The sequence below is a fragment of the Anomaloglossus baeobatrachus genome, chromosome 3, assembly GCF_048569485.1.
Source record: "Anomaloglossus baeobatrachus isolate aAnoBae1 chromosome 3, aAnoBae1.hap1, whole genome shotgun sequence".
In the NCBI taxonomy this organism is placed as follows: domain Eukaryota; kingdom Metazoa; phylum Chordata; class Amphibia; order Anura; family Aromobatidae; genus Anomaloglossus; species Anomaloglossus baeobatrachus.
In genome coordinates this window covers 519580464-519598011 of record NC_134355.1, presented here as the reverse complement: position 1 = coordinate 519598011, position 17548 = coordinate 519580464, and positions in this window count along the sequence as shown.

The window sequence follows — 17548 nt, the reverse complement described above, 5'->3', positions numbered from 1 at the left end:
GCAAGAAATTGCATCAAAACGCAATAAAGTATTGATGCAAATTTTTTGCCAGGAGATGCAGATATTCATCCATGGTAAACCTCACAGGTGGGGGCTACAGGCCTTTGGCTGTTGTTTAATCCCCCATAGCTAATCTGTAAGTGAAAATAAACACAAACACTGAAAAAATTGTTTATTACACCCTGGTCCGATGTAATCCACACAAGGTCCCACGATGATTCCAGCTCTGCTACATCTGAAGTGACAGTGCACAGCCATAGAACATGACCGCCCGCTGTGTGCTTTAGGCAGAAAATGACTGAGCCAAAGCTATGAGCAGTGACATCTCTTAGCTTACCTAACCTCAGGTGACATCATTGAACTGATGGACCTCAGGTGAGGTTACCTGTGATCACAGGTGGAGGACTGTGGGAACCTCCAGCTGTGACCGCAAACAACCTGAGTGAAGCTCATAATGGGCGGTCATGTTCTATGGCCGTGTGCTGTCACTTCAGACGTACCAGAGCTGGAATCGTCATTGGACCTTGTGTGGAATATGTCAGATCTGGGTGTTTTGGGGGTAATAAAGGGGTGAAAGTGTTTTTATATTTATTTATTTTTACAGCAATAGATATGCAGACACATAGCATCTCTGATTGAAAGCAGTCAGACTCGCTGTCACGTAGGGTGGAGGTGCATCTGACTGCAACAAATCAGAGTTGTGGGGACTGCCAGTGGGTGGGGAAAGCAGTGAATATGTATGAAGAATAATGCACAGCCCTGAAAGTGATGTTAGAGCCACGTGGAGTCTCAGTAAGTATACCGCGCCTGCTCCAAATCCTTTTTACCACCATTATAAAGAGCTAGATTCTGGTCCCCATAGACTTATATGGATACCGGCCTCCGCAGGGGCGTAACTAGAGTTTGATGGGCCCCGGTGCAAAGTTCAGACCTGGGCCCCCCTCCACGTACATCGACATTTAGGGTACAGGATAATGACACTGACACTCGGGGTACAGGATAATGATACTGTCTGACACTTGGCTCTTACCCACAGCACCCAGATTTCCCATGATCTGAAATCCCTCTATCAGCACCCAGCTTTCCTATTTTCTGATATCCATCTTGTCCTCGGCACACTGCTTCCCCATGCTCTGCTATATATCTTTCCCTCGGCACCCAGCTTTCCCATATCAGAGCATGGGAAAGCTGGGTGCTGAGACATGATGTATAGCAGAGCATGGGAAAGCTGGGTGCTGAGAGAAAATGTATAGCAGAGCATGGGAAAGCTGGGTGCTGAGGGAAAAGAGCCTTTTTCCCTCAGCACAAAACGTTCCCATCCCCTGCTTGTATCTTTGTCCCCCCTTGTATATAGTTCTCCAAATACAATAATGGCACCCACATAGCCTTCCAAATAGTATAAAGGGTCCCACATAACCCTTCATATATTAGAATACACTTCCATAGTCCTCCATGTATTATAATGCATTTCCCATAGTTCTCCATGCATTATAATTCACCCCATAGTACTCAATATATAATACTGCACCACATAGTCCTCCATATATTATAATGCACCCCCATAATCCTCCATGTATAAAGTAGCCCTTCAATTATTATCTTGAATTTCTCATAGTTCTCTATGTATTATATTTCACCCCATAGTTCTCCATGTATTATACTGCACCACATAGGCCTCCATATATTATAATGCAGCCCTATAGTCCTCCTTGTATAAAGTAGGCCTCCAATTATTATAATGAATTTCTCATAGTTCTCCATATATTATAATTCACTCCATAGATCTCCATATATTACACTGCACCACATAGTCCCCAATGTTTTATAATGCACCCCCATAGTCCATGTATAAGGTAGCCTCCATAGTCCTCCATATATTATAATGTAGCCCCCATAGTCCTATATGTATTATAACGCAACCCCATAAAACTTCATATTGCATTATGCAGCCCCATACTCCTCCATGCATAAGGCACCCCTATATTCCATGTATAAGGTGTCCTTCATTTTGTATTATGCAGCCCTCCCAGACCTCCATATATAATAATGCAGCCATCCTCTCCAGGCCTCCATGTATAATAATGCAGCCAGCCTCCTCTGGCCTCCATGTATAATGTAGCAGCCAGCTTCTCCAGGCCTCCATGTATAACAATGCACCCAGCCTCCTCAGGCCTCCATGTATAATATAACACCCAGTCTCTCCAGACCACCTCCATGTATAACAATGCACCCAGCCTCCTCAGGCCTTCATGTATAATATAGCAGCCAGCCTCTCCAGGCCTCCATGTATAACAATGCACCCAGCCTCCTCAGGCCTCCATGTATAATGCAGTATCTCCAGGCCTCCATGTATAATGCAGTATCTCCAGGCCTCCATGTATAATAATGCAGCCACCCCAGACCTCCATATATAATGCAGCCTCCCCAGACCTCCATGTATAAAGCAGACTCTACAGGCTTCCATGTATAAAGCAGCCTCTCCAGGCCTCCATATATAATGCAGCCTCCTCAGACCTCCATGTATAAAGCAGCCTCTCCAGGCCTCCATATATACTAAGTACTTGCCTTCTCTCTTCCTTCCACCGCTGCTGTCCTCCCCGCTGCTCGTTCTCCCGGTGCTGCGGTCGGCGTCCTCCTGTCCTGCACTCTGTGCACTCAGCACAGCTGTCGCTCGGGAGTGACGTCATCGCACATGGGGAGAATGGTGATGCATAGCGCGGCACCGGCTGCGCTATGCTTCATCATTACTGTGTGCGGTGACGGGGGAGACGCCGCAGCCACTGACACCAGGTAGGGGGCCCCGGTGCCGCCGCTGACATCAGGCAGGGGGGCCCGGTGTCGGCGGTGGCAGCGGATCAAATAGCGGCCGCCTGGTCTGTGACAGATCAGCGCAGCTCCTCTCACACTGACAGGAGCTGGCTGCTGATCTGCCTGGCGGCCGCCGGGTCCCTAACCTCCCGTGCCCGGTTGCGATCACGACCGCTACGACCACGGTAGTTACGCCACTGGGCCTCCGGCCAGATATCCGGAATCAATTCCAGGTCCGAATCTTTTTTTTTTTCTCTTAATCCAGTTCGACTTGCCAATCTCAGATATCTGAGAGTCTACTCATCACTAGTCACGTGACATCTAGCTGTTCTTCCTGCTTTCCTCAATGAGTCAGGGGCTGTAGTTTTCCACTGAACATTGACAGGATCAGGAAGAGCAGCTTGTCGGCATGTTACTAATCGGACGAGTGCAATGCGAGAAAATCTCCCATTGCTCTCATTGCACTCGGACCAAAGTTAGTCAATGACGGAGAGTAGATGGTCAGCTTTTTTTCTCAACCAGATTCTGGATGAGAGAAAAGTCGCAACATGCTGCGATTTGCTGCTGAAATCGTCTGAGACTCGCCAATAAAAGTCAATGGGTGTGAGAAAAAACCGACGTCACATGGACGGCACACAGACCATCCTAGCGACGTCCGTTTTTATGGATACAATTCTATCATGTAGCACAGAACACTTTATATGGTCCTGTAAATGTCTGTAAATGACTAACAGCTGCTGAGAAATAAACGGATTGCACATTGAGAACACACGGATGACAAGTGAGAAAAAATTGTCCTATTCTCCTGGATGAGAATGGCACCATTTTTTATAAGTTTGTGTGAGTCCAGCCTAAGTGTGCAAATCGCCTATGAGTGGTTACATCTACTCAAACTGCATTAAAGGGGGGTGCGCAAAACTGAATTCTTGTAAAATGTTTTTGGAAACCTAGATCTGCCTCTGTTCCCTGCAGCATGCTGCTCTTAGATGTGGTAGCAAAAAACCTGGTTACATATTCCCTTCATTATTAATCTGTTTATTGTTTTGCATACATAAAACTGGTATACAGTGATTTTGGTCAACCATGTCTGAACGGTTTTATATTAAGTTCTTTATGTTGATAAAGAATATCACGTAGTTTTTGCCAGATTGGCTCTAGTTTGTGAGATATTTAATAATTAATGAATTATTGCAATACGATTGAAAAGCATTCAGAACTGCATGGATATTAGTCCTTTTGTTAAAACTAGTAAGTAAACAGTCTAGAATCATGCAAAAAAAGAAATTAAAAATATCTCACAGTGACAGAAAAAAATTTGTTTGATTTCATTCATTAATACAATATTAATAAGTTATTACCCTATTTTTCGGACTTTTTTGCCCACAAATGTTGGGGGAAAGTGGGGGGTGCGTCTTATAGTCTGAATGTAGGGCTGCGGGAAATGAGGGTGCTGCACTGGAGCGGGTCATCGGCGGCATGAGCAGGCTGTAGCAGTGCCTACCGTGACAACGTGGGCCCGCCCATTTCATTTGCATGTATCCTCCCGCCCATCATCTCTCAGCCCTGAAGCCGGCGCTGACAAGTGGGCGGGATGATGGGCGGGGGATGCGCACATAATTAGCAGCCAGCCCGTGTGATCACCCTGGCAACTACAGCCTGGAGTGATCATATGTGGCTGTATTCACTGCCCCCCGTGTATCATCATCAGCACGGGGGGCAGTGAATAAGTATACTCACTGTTCCCTGCAGCATCGTGATGTCCTTTTGTACGCTGTGTGTGGAGCCGTGCGCACAGCGATGACATCATCCCTGTGCTCACCGCTCTCCAGGAGGACATCGCGATGCTGCAGGGAACGGTGATTGGCTCCACACAGGTCAGCGGCGCTGCTGCTGACACAGACCGGAGGATGAGCGATGCTGCTGGAGCGAGGAAAGGTGAGTATAAATGTTTACTTTTTTCTGTGCAACAGGATACAGGGTATATAGCAGGATGGGGATTTATAGCAGTGATATGGTTTTAAATCTGCCATGATATGTCTCCTCCATTACTTTCATATCCTACTGGAACCTCTTGCCTTAGTACTTGATGAAGTCTAAATGGATATCTGAAAATCTGTTTAAAAGACTACAGAGATAGTGCATCTTTAAGCTCATATTAACTCCCAAATTTCTGAAGTTAGCGATAATATCTTTCACCAATTCTCCATAATTGTCTGCTTTGTGATTACCAAAGTAGTTCTTCACAGCAGAGACAAAACTCTTCCAGGCCGAAGCCTCAGTGTAATTCATGTGTGTGGTAAAATTGGAATCATTCATGAGTTTACAAATATAATGATCATCAAAGATTCCAGCTTTTAGTTTTTCCATGCTCAATCCAGGCAATGATCTATAAATGTACTTGAAGCAATTACCCACTTTGTCCAAAGCCCTAACAAATTGTTCCATTAATCCTAGCTTAATATGAAGCGGTGGTAGAATAATTTTGTTCTTGTCCACCAGCGGCTTGTTGATGATAATTGCAGCACCAGCAATCATTTCTTCACTTGTAGGCAATGAGACTTTTTCCAATGCTCTTGTTTATCTCAAAGGCACATGAAGCATGGGTATTTTGTGTATCCAGATTGCTGTACAGTATAAGCCAGAATTTCACCATTTGCAGATCAACAAAAATCAACCACGGATGTTCATGATAACAGATTTTCTGTAATACAATTTCTCACATTTTTATATTTTTCTTTAAGTTTTGTTGAGTGAGCAAATGGAAGAGACACATAACATTTATCATTGTGAAGAGAACACATTTCAAGCTTATTGAGAAGCTGTGTATAAAAAGCTGCCAGTCTTCAAGTCAATATACTGTTAGTTCCACTTGAAATACAATTCCCGAGATATCATTGCAGAATACAAGTTTTTCTTCTTGGTTAAAATATGGGTTTTTTTTGTCTTGTCTGAAAGAGATATATATAAGATTTTGTTCATTAAGTCTAAAGGCTAAAAGTTCATATACCAGCTTGGACAGATTTAAGTGTCGAATCAGGTCATTGAGTTCTTTTGGCATACTGTAATAGTTGAGGTACCAAAGAGCTTTCCTCAAATTCACTTACAATTCTACTACCTGCAAACACACTAATCCCTGGCTCTGTTCAGAGTCTGAAAGTGGATGGTCTGGTAGTCTGGTAAACACTAGTAACGGAACGTCATTGCCATGAGGAATAGGTCGTCTTGCTGACTCCAACTTAGGATAATCCCATCAAGAATTCTTGTAACGATTAGACATGAGCAAACCCGAATTTCGGTGTTTGGTGTTTCTATCAAACACAGACAAAAAACCCCCACCATCTTTTAACCTTTTATTAATCCCCAAAACACCCAGGTCTGACATTCCGTACGAGGTCCCACGATGATTCCAGCTCTGCTACATCTGAAGTGATAGTGCATGGCATAGAACATGACAGCCCGCTTTAAGCTTAAGGCAGAGAATGAGAGGCAGTGATGAGCGGTGACATCACTCAGATTAGTTACTGTCACAGCTGGAGGTTCCCATGGTCCTCCACCTGCGATCACTAGTAACCTGACCTCTGGTGACCTCATTGAACTGAGTGACCTCATCTGAGGTGAGGTTACCTGCGATCACATGCGGAGGACTATGGGAACTTCTAGCTATGACCGTAATTAATCTGAGTGATGTTACAGCTCATTGCTGCTGCTAAGGCATTCTATGCCTGAAGCTCTCAGCAAGCAAGTAATGTTCTATGCCCATGCACTGTCACTTCAGATATTGCTGAGCTGGAATCATTGTGAGTCCTTGTGTGGATTACATTGGATCTGGTTGTTTTGGGGTTAATAAAAGGGTGAAAGAGGGTGTTTTATTGTTTATTTCAGATGATTTCAAAGGATTTTTGTTGGTGTTTGTATTTATTTCTTTTCACTTACAGATTAACAATGGGGGTCTCATAGACGCCTCCCATTACCAATCTAAGGCTTAGTGGCAGCTGTGAGCTGTGATTTACACCTGATTACCCTGATTGCCACCCCACCAGGGTAATTGGGGTGAGCCATGTAAAGTTCCAGGATTGTCACATCTAATGTGTGTGACAATCCTGGGTGGCTTCAGGCTGCTATTTTCAAGCTGAGGGGCCTATAAGCATGGGTCTCTCCAGATTAAGAACACCAGCTCTTAGCTGTCTGCTTTATCATGGCTGGGTTTCAAAATTAGATGGCACCACTTGCCAGTATTTTAAATTATTTGTTTCAATTATTATTTTATTTATTTTTTTTTTTTTAAAAAAAGCCGCATGCAGTTCCTCTTATTTTGATACACAGTCACGATCAGCACACAGCTGGGGGCTGCAGCCTGTAGCCATATGCTTCATCTGTGCTGGGTATCATAATATGGGGGGACCCTATAGCAATATATTTATTTATTTTTACATGAATCTAGACAAACACAAAGCACCTCTGCTTGCAGTCAGACGCACTGTCACACAGGCTGGGGGTGCTGTTTGTCTGCAACCAATCTGAGAAACTGAAACTGCCAGTGTTCAGGGGAAACAGTGCATATACATGAAGAAAATGAGTGGTCCAGAAGTAGAGGGAGTGGCCTTGAAGCAGAGTTACAGCACAGAGATCGGTAAAGTATCAAGGGCTTGCTTTATTCTTACTTTCTTTTTTCTTTGACTTTTTTTTATTAAATTGGTGGCCAGACCCAGATTGTTACTCGGAGATCCCTGCCAGGGCAGAATCATGATGCTTCCCCAAAACCTTAAGGCATAGGTTCAGGGGAAAAAATGACTTATTAGCTGCAACCCCAGATGGTGCCTCAGAAATCTCAGACTAAACCAGTGTCAACATCACCATTCCCTTCTGCAGGATGGGCACCAGTTAAGATTCCCCTCCTGTAAAACTCCTGGATAATGTATCTGCCTTAGTTTTTTTAGAACCAGGACAGTAGATAATGAAAAAATTAAACATTTTAAAGAACAATGACCACCAAGATTCTCTCGGAGAAAGGCGCTTTGCAGACTCGAGGTACAAGAAATTTTTATTGTCCGTAATTACAGCGACAGAGTGAATAGAAATTGTCGCTATTCCTCAAATGCCAATTTAAAGTTCAGCAACCGCCAGACCCAGAGACAAAACAGCGCCCACTCCTACCTCAAAGCGTCAACCTTTACAGTTAAAGGAAATCACAACACACATTGCGCTGTATCGGTACAGACGCTGTCATGAAGCATTTTTTCAGACAGTCAAATGTGTGTAAGGCCCCCTTCACATGTCAGTGAAAAACACTGACGTTCTTCACTGACGTGTAAAACATGCACATGTCCCTCCATGTTCTGTGATTCACGGCACACGTGGGTTGTCCATGTGCAATCCGTGATCCATGATCTGTGATTGCAAATGGACATTACTCACCTGCCTTCGCTCCTGCTGTCCATGGTGCTGAACTCCTCTGCTCTCCAGCGTCCGCCCACCGCTCTCTCCAGCTACTTCCGGGTCGGCTGTTCCTGCTTTCATGAATATTCATGAGCCGGGCAGGAGCTGCAGAGTGCAGAGGCTGCACAGCGAATCACTGGAAAGGTAAGTTGAAAATGTTTATTATTTAATATGTCAGTGTTTTTCTGGTACGTGTTTCACGAATCACACCATAGTGTGGTCCGTGGGTCATGAGTGATGCAAGAAAAAAACGAACTTGTCTCCGTGCAGAATCACGGACACGCGTGTTTACGCTGCACGGAGACACGTTCAGTGAAAAATCAGTGATGTGTGAGCAGACCTATTGATTATAATGTGTCTGCGTATGTCAGTGATTCTGGTACGTATAAAATAAGCACATACATACCAGAATCACTGACGTGTGAAGGGGGCCTAAAACACTCTCAGACCAGTAAGAAAAGTCTGTACCTTTCTTCATCATACAAGGGTAAATGGCAAAACACTATTCTACATGGCTAAATATAGATCGAATCAATTTATACCATAAGTATATATGAATAGATAGCCATCTGGAGCATAAGGACAATATGTTGCATGGACAATCGTATACATTAATGAGGAGAACAAAAACAGAGGCAAAAGGCTATGATCAAAAACGTCCAATAGGTGCAAAAATATATATAATTTTATTATGAACAGGTACAAGTGGGAAAAAAAAACACCATTGTGTGAATATTAAAACCATATACCAAAGTGCCAGTGCATACTTCTCCAAATATATTCTAATAAAGGGTAATTACATCAATGACAGGCCCAATATAAATAGGAATACCTAAAGAAGCACTACATAATGAGGTATATAACAGTATCTCTATAATTGTCAAATCTATCATATGGTTATATTAATCCCAGGTTTGTATATTGTTAAAGGCAAGATGTATCAGCCTATATATCCAAGCAATAGGGGAATGTAGGTAATTCAACTACAGCATCAGAAACACCTATATGCTGTAAAGGCATTCACCCAAATAGAGCCCGCCCACACATCGAAGGTCCATACATCAGTAGACAGAAACCAATGAGGAGCAGACAGGAATAGTAAATCAAGAGGAGGTATACCTGGAGTGCTGTGATGAGGAGAGGTCCGCCGTGCACACAATCTTCCCTACGCACGTTTCGGTTACGCCTTCGTCAAGGGGCAATGTTATGGTAGGAAGCGGAAGTATTTGTATTGGTGCACACCAATCAGAGTGGAGTGACTCATATGATGACGCATGCATCACCGTAACAACCCCAGATGCCCGCCGGCCATGGCGTCATGTCCAGGTGTCACTGACCAAACTACATGATCAGAACACCACCCGCCCATAAAGATACAGCAGAACAGAGGGAGCCAGAGGAGAAATGGTGCGCATGCATGCTGAACACTCGCACCCGGATTGTGAATCAAAACAAAAGTGGAAAGAACATGGTCAGATGCATATGCTGACGGGGGATAGAAGGTGCGTCACAAGCATGAAATAACTAAGAGGAATATTAACGGTACCCCATCTCCTCCATTGCAACTGATCAATTATATACTTAGCATGACTGCATCACCCACAGCAATGGACATACATTAACTGAAAAAAGCATAGTGAACAACACCAATCTTATCAATAATTGATGTATCAAGTATATATAAATATATACATACATATAACAAAGTTAATAGATCCAGTCAAATCTCATATAGAATAATAGAATACATGAATTGTATAGATTGTTCATATAAATATATAATACATAACATGGCATAATATCCATATACTAAATCACAATACTACGAAGATCTCACCAATTAAAGAACCCCCAATACAGACATGTTAGTAACAAAATGCATTACAAATGCAATATAAAGGCATAAAACACATCATATAATAGAAAGCAGGAATTTTTGATAATCCACTAGTATTAATATAATATAACTAAGGAATATGTTCATTCAATACTGAGGTGTTCATTGAGAATACATCATTAATTCACCACGTAGACAAATGATGTACACATCAATAAAACTACAGGGAGGAGTCATCATGAGAGAGGTGCTATAAAAAATTGTTACCTAACCTAAAAAGGGAATTAAAAACAGTTAAAAAAACATAAAACACACCCACCGATCCAAGGGAAATCTTTTTAAAGAAACGGAACAAAACTAATATTTTCATTGAGACCGGATTAATATAACATGGACACTGTCCATATCCACCTGGTCTCAAGCTGAGACAAATTTTTACTGAGATTCCCACCTCTTATATCTATATCCAACACATCAATGCCCCAAACCCTCAAAAGAGCTGCATGAGCTTTGTGACATTACAAAAAATGATGAGGGATAGTTTTTAATGTAGAGGCGTCCCCCGCGTCGGGAGCCACTGAAATGCCCAAGACATGTTCCCTCACGCGGACTTTAAGCTGCCGGGTTGTAAAACCCACATATATTTTGGGACAAGGACAAGTGGTATTCAAAAGAGCGTATTCTAGCTCACCGCTAAAATGCACAGGTTTAAGGAGTTGACCACCTGATCCAGCATGGACATCCCAGGCACAGGGATACAATTCAGACACAGCAAAATCTAGTGGATCACAGGCAATAGGTTGATTAAAATATCCTCTTTATTTTCACATCATTAAAATGGATAGATAGCATCCACAGAGATATAAATTCATCCAACGCGTTTCGACATAACGCAGTGTCGTAAGTTCTTATTCATGGATGAATTACAGCCCTGGTGTTACAATTAATACGTTTCTTGATATCAAACTTACTCGTTCTGACAGAATCTGTGAAGGAATGTTATGTCTCTATATTTCGACAAGCAGTGCAACCCTCACAGGGGGCACATCCACATTTTTGATTCATGATATTGGTGACCTAAAGAGTCCTCTGTGAATCAGCCTGGTAATGAATATGAACCAGGAAGTCACAAAGATTCTTTGATCTCTGAATAGTCAACTGAGTTTATTAGGAAGTATCAATGGCCTGCTTTTTAAAATCAGCATCCGTTGAAAAGACACGCCGTAGCCCCAAGAATTGGCCAGTGGAGATAGCATTAATCATGTATGTCGGGTGGGAAAAGGAAGCATGCAGTAACATGTTTGTGGCTGTCGGCTTCCTATAAAGATCACTTTGAATAAAGTCCTGGCCATCCCTTTTCAGTGTCACATCCAAAAACTCAATCCCATCATACGATCATTGGTACATGATCTTAATATTATGTTCATTGCTGTTAAGATGCTCATAAATAAATGTAATTCCTCAATAGAGCCCTGCCAGATCAGGAAAATGTCGTCAATATAGCGCACCCAAAAAAGAAAGTGGTCCATTGACAGCTCCCGATCTGACAGGAAGAGGTCTCTCTCCCACAGCCTGAGGAACTGATTGGCATATGATGGCAGAAAAGATGCACCCATTGCTGTTCCCTGGAGCTTCAGGACGGCCTTTTAAAGGTAAAAAAATTGTATGTAAGTGCGAATTCGAGGAGTAACATGATGAAACTGGTGGTTGATCTACACAAGTTGGATGTGTCCAAGAAGAATCTAGTGGCCGCTAACCCATCATGATGTTTAATAGTGGTATAAAGGGATTCGATATCCCCAGTGACCAAAATGGTATCATTGCCTAGATGAAAACCATTGACCTTTTTAAGAAAGTTACCGGTATCCCTCAAAAATGATGGGAAACATTCCATCAATGGTTCAAGATTATGATCTATCCATTTATTCACATTCTTAAGATAATTGCCACAACCCGATATAATGGGGCGACCAGGTGGTACCGCTATATTCTTATGCACTTTTGGCAATAAGTAGAAGGTGGAAATAGACAGTTCTTTTATCTGTAAAGCCAAAGCTAAATTATCGGTGACATTGTCACCTAGGGCCACTCCGACGATAACAGATAATTGTTTTTTGAAAGTCTGTAGAGGATTGAAAGTAAGTTTTTTTTATAGCAGGTTTTGTTATTAAATTTACTAAATGCCTCTTTTTCATACATCGGGGTGGGCCAGAAGACAACGTTACCACCTTTGTCTGCAGGTTTAATAACCACCCCAGACAATTGTTGTAATTCTCTCAAATGTTTTCTTACAAATTTAGATAGGTTGCCATGAGTAATAGATTTAGAAATGTTTGTGAAACTCTTTGGACGCCACCTGAGCGAATAAATCAACATTGGTGGAATTAGAAAGAGGAGGAAATTTATTTGACTTGGGTGCGATACATGGTGGAATCTTACCTCTCCATCAGATGAGTGTTCGATGGATAATTTTTAAAGCCGATTGTGCTTTCTCTGATGGAAATAGAGAATGAGTAGTCTTGTAAAAAAAAAATTCTTAAAAATTATGGACTGTGCAAATATATGCAAGTCCTTTACTGCAATAAATTAATCAAAACACATTATGGGAGAGAAGGAAAGGCCCCTACCAAGTAGAGACAAATCAATAGAGGAAAGGTTATGGGAACGGAGTTGCTAAGTTGGTTGATCTCAATACTAATTCTATTACAAAATTGGACCAATAGCTTGGCTAAACATGGGGGGATGACAGGAGAGTGTGAGGATTATTCACAATTGGGGTGTCATAGCTTCATTAACCGCACAGAGGTCTTGTACCATTCTGAACTTAGCTGATTCCTCCTTCTTCGACTTCTTCTTAACTGGGAAAAATGGGGTATTGCAAAGCGATTTGGTGAAGATGACTGCTCTGTTCTTGAGATATTGCGCTAGACTTGAAAAAGGACAGAGACACTGGAAACGGTAGTCTCTATCCTTTATTTGGTAGTCAGATGTTACAAGCTGCAACTGCTTACGAATGGGCTCTCAGAGACCTGAGACGACAAAGGATTGTTCCTAAGTCTGTACGTCGGATTCTCTCTATGGCTGAACCCTAGATCTACAAACATTTGGCTCAGTCAGTGATAGTCCAGGAAAAAGGAGAGTTGGTGGAAAAGTTCTATATCCTGCAGTGAAACACACTGGTGCGTCAGTTGCTCCTTTGCCCACTCATGTAGCTGCCTACAAAACTTCACCCCTGACTCACAGGTTTGCAAGTACCCCCGGGTTGCCCCATACCCTACTTGCAAACCTGGTTTCATTACTAGCTAGAAGGAATCTCCTTCTTTAATCTGTGAGAGCGTGTGCAAATCCTCAGCTGTGGCAGAATGTGTTTTCTGTATTTGACACATTTTTCTATAAGAAGACAGTGACTGCAGGTCTGTGTTTGGTAAGCTATTCACCAGAACCGCAGCCTCCTGGGGCTTCCATGTAACATATTTGGGAGGGCCTTGTCTACGTATGGCCAGGTGACAGTGTGGGATGGGGGAGTCCAAGATCATACCGTGGGATCGTCCCAACTCAAAACTTCACTGTTAGTATGATATTTTTGGTTCAACTTTGGTCTCATCTGACCAGACTTGTCGAGATGTTGAGCAAACTTCAAACACGTGCAAACATGCTTTTTGTTCAGCAATGGAGTCTTGCTTGGTGAACGTGCATACAGACCATGGGGGCTGACTACATTCCTTTTTGTTTTTCTTGAAACAATTATACCTGCTGATTTCAGGTATTTCTGTAGGTCTCCAGAGGTGTTTCTTGGCTCTTAGACAACGCTTCTGATTATTCTTTTCAGTCCTCTGTTTTAAATATTACAGAGAGCACATTGTCGTGACTGGTATTTGGTGAATTGATGTTCTTTCTACTTCTGGATAAAGGCCCAAACAGTGCTCACTTGAACGCTCAGTAATTTAGAAATTCTTCTGTAACAAAAGCCATCAGTATGTTTTGCAACAATAAGGTTTTGAAGGTCTTGAGACAGCTCACTGGTTTTGAACATCATTAGATGGCACCTTAATAATGAGACAGTTTTTAAAGGCCATCAGTTGAACCAACTATTGTTGTTTTTCAACAAGTGGCATGATGCTTTCTAAATTCTAATAGACTTCAGCTGTTGTCATGGCTTTTTGCAACTCTCTTTCTGCATGTGTTCAATACTATTTCTCTGTGTCATTCCTCATTATTAATCATCACTAAATTTATGGACATGTCGGGTTTGATTTAGTTGCCTGTGTTGATTGGATGGGTTTTTACCAACATCTCGTGAGAATTTCATGTCAATGGCACCATTGGAAATATATTTATTTAGAAAATTGGGTATGTGTTTTATACTTATTTCACCTGCTGTATATAATATCTGATGCACATTTGAATATTTATTGTTGTCCCTTGAGCATGGCTAGAAATAGCCTTATGTGTATTATTCGCAATATGGTAACACCTAAAAGGTAAATTATGATATCTGTGTGGATGATGCACTGGTAAGCAGGGGTGCCATTTTGTGTGCTTTCTTTATATTTAGGGTGCAAAATAAAGAGGAACAGATCAGGCAAAATGCTAATTCACCTATTCACATGGTTTTTCACTGGAAATTCAATTTGTGGAAAAGTTATTCTCCCCAAATTAATGTCCCTTATTATCCTCTGTTGTCTCTCCTATTCTGCTCTGGGAACTTTACTTAATAAATAAAACACGTAAGAAATAAAAAATGTTACTCATCTCACCACTCACGATTCTGGCCTCTCCAATACTCACCACCAATGGTCCAGTCCTCGTCGTGTATCCTGATTCACTACACTTGCATTGGAATCTTTGATCTTTTCGCGCTGCATCAGACTGGCATGTCTCATGTTGCACATGTGGCAGTTAGTGGTGAGGTGATGAGAGTGCTGAACAGTGAGGGGAGTATAATGATATTCTTAACATTGTGTTGGCCCATTTTGGTTCAGAATATAAGAACACCCAGAGGCTGCAATCTTGCTGAATCTGAGTGGAAATAAATTAGCCAAAAATGCACATTTTGACAAATGCCGATTTATGTGGAAGTTGAGTAGAACTCATTTGCTAATTTTGATTACGAACTTTTATGGCAAACAGGTATTAACATAGGGGCCACACAAGGGATAGCATGATTTAGCAACCTGATTATTAGCATCTGCTTGCTGTTATATTTCAACCAAACCCTTTTTATTTATAACCTACAAGAACTAGCTCAATGGAGTGATGTCTATATTTGGAGAGGGTTACTGTCATGACTCACTAGGACAATATATAAGTTATTGTTCTTGACAACTACCCAACTGTAGATTATAGTACTAGTGTGTACTATTGCAGCATATCTGGATACAATACTAATTGTGACAAGATAAAGGTCCTGCATATTAATTGCTCTGACACAGTACCATTACTATTATCATAGATGTATTGATTGACCTTGGTTGCTCTGTGAGTGAGACTCTAGTTGTTTATCTCATTGTTTATTCATGCACACCTTTTTTTCTTGTAGGTTGTATTGCTTTGCGCAGACTATGTTTATTGTGTGATGGTCAGTACAGTTATTTGTTAATTCTGTGTCTGATCTCATTTTGAAGCATTTCTGATATACCCTTTTATTTATAGTAATGTGTCATATATTAGTTATTATATTATCTATTGATAATGTAATACAATTGTTAAAAGGAGGATTTGTGTATGTGATTAATCTTCACTCTACCAGTTTTCTGAAGTAAATGGACCTGTTATAAAGCACAAAAAAGAAATACATGTGCTATCATCTGCTTCCTTTGTCTTCTAACTTTTGTCTTCTAAGGAATCATGCAGACTATATAATTGATTCTGAGTTCATAAGAAGTCATAAGACATTAGGATTTTATTTTCCCCAAGTAATTGAAAACGTCAATATAAGGTCTGAACATTTCCTTTCCTTTTTTGGTACACATTCAGATTAACAAGAAAGCAGCTTTAGCTTCAAACAGTAGGAATCAATGGATATTCCTCCTGGTCTTATTGCTGTCTCTAACAAATAATAGACTCTACAACCATGAAATTATTGATGGACATGTACTTTGAACTTTAGGAATCATTAAGACCAGGCCAAGTCTTGTTAAGGGAAACAGGTGTTATGGTAAGCGCCCTGTGGTTCTATCATGCAAGATTCATTTCCAGAACTTTAAGCTGGCGGTCTATTTAAGAATACATGTAAACTTGATTGAGGTTATAAGTGGAACGACAGCATTAACACGTACTGAAATTTGATATGTTGATTCCCTTGGGAAGAACAGATTACATGAAAGTCTTTATTGGTGTTGACGTCTCTGCAGAGAATGCCATAGACTAATGACTACCTCAGTACTTTTATTACATACTGAATCTCCTATTTATATCACATGAGATTTGTAAAATATGGCCAACTATTGTTGTAAAGAATGTTTTCTGTGATATAATAGTCTGTTTGAGTTTCAGACATTTTGATGCCCCATTGTTGCCCTCAAGTCAAATTTATATAGCAGGAACTGAAGCTCCCTCTGCGGTCATGGAACCACTATGGTACTGTATGTCGTGTATATGTAGGTCAGTGTCAGACTGGGTAATCTAGAGCTACCAGCAACAGTCATCCCGTGAGCCGACTCATTAGCTACCACAGATTTTATCTTGCTTTCAAATTTCTATCCAGCGCATTCTTTATTTATTGTGGCCATTTCAGCACTCTGTTTTACCACAAAATATAGAATTTTTCAAATTCATTGTCAATAACTTCACAAATTTGCAAGTAAGGAGCAGTTTTACTTGCAAAATTGAAGGTCAATTAACATTCAATTTGAAATTATTCAGATTTGCAATAAAAGTGTCTTCTGTGTATTTTAACACTTGGCTTGGACTATGGGTACTTTTACAGTTAGGTCCAGAAATATTTGGACAGTGACACAATTTTCGCGAGTTGGACTCTGCATGCCACCACATTGGATTTGAAATGAAACCTCTACAACAGAATTCAAGTGCAGATTGTAACGTTTAATTTGAAGGTTTGAACAAAAATATCTGATAGAAATTGTAGGAATTGTACACATTTCTTTACAAACACTCCACATTTTAGGAGGTCAAAAGTAATTGGACAAATAAACCAAACCCAAACAAAATATTTTTATTTTCAATGTTTTGTTGCGAATCCTTTGGAGGCAATCACTGCCTTAAGTCTGGAACCCATGGACATCACCAAACGCTGGCTTTCCTCCTTCTTAATGCTTTGCCAGGCCTTTACAGCCGCAGCCTTCAGGTATTGCTTGTTTGTGGGTCTTTCCGTCTTAAGTCTGGATTTGAGCAAGTGAAATGCATGCTCAATTGGGTTAAGATCTGGTGATTGACTTGGCCATTGCAGAATGTTCCACTTTTTTGCACTCATGAACTCCTGGGTAGCTTTGGCTGTATGCTTGGGGT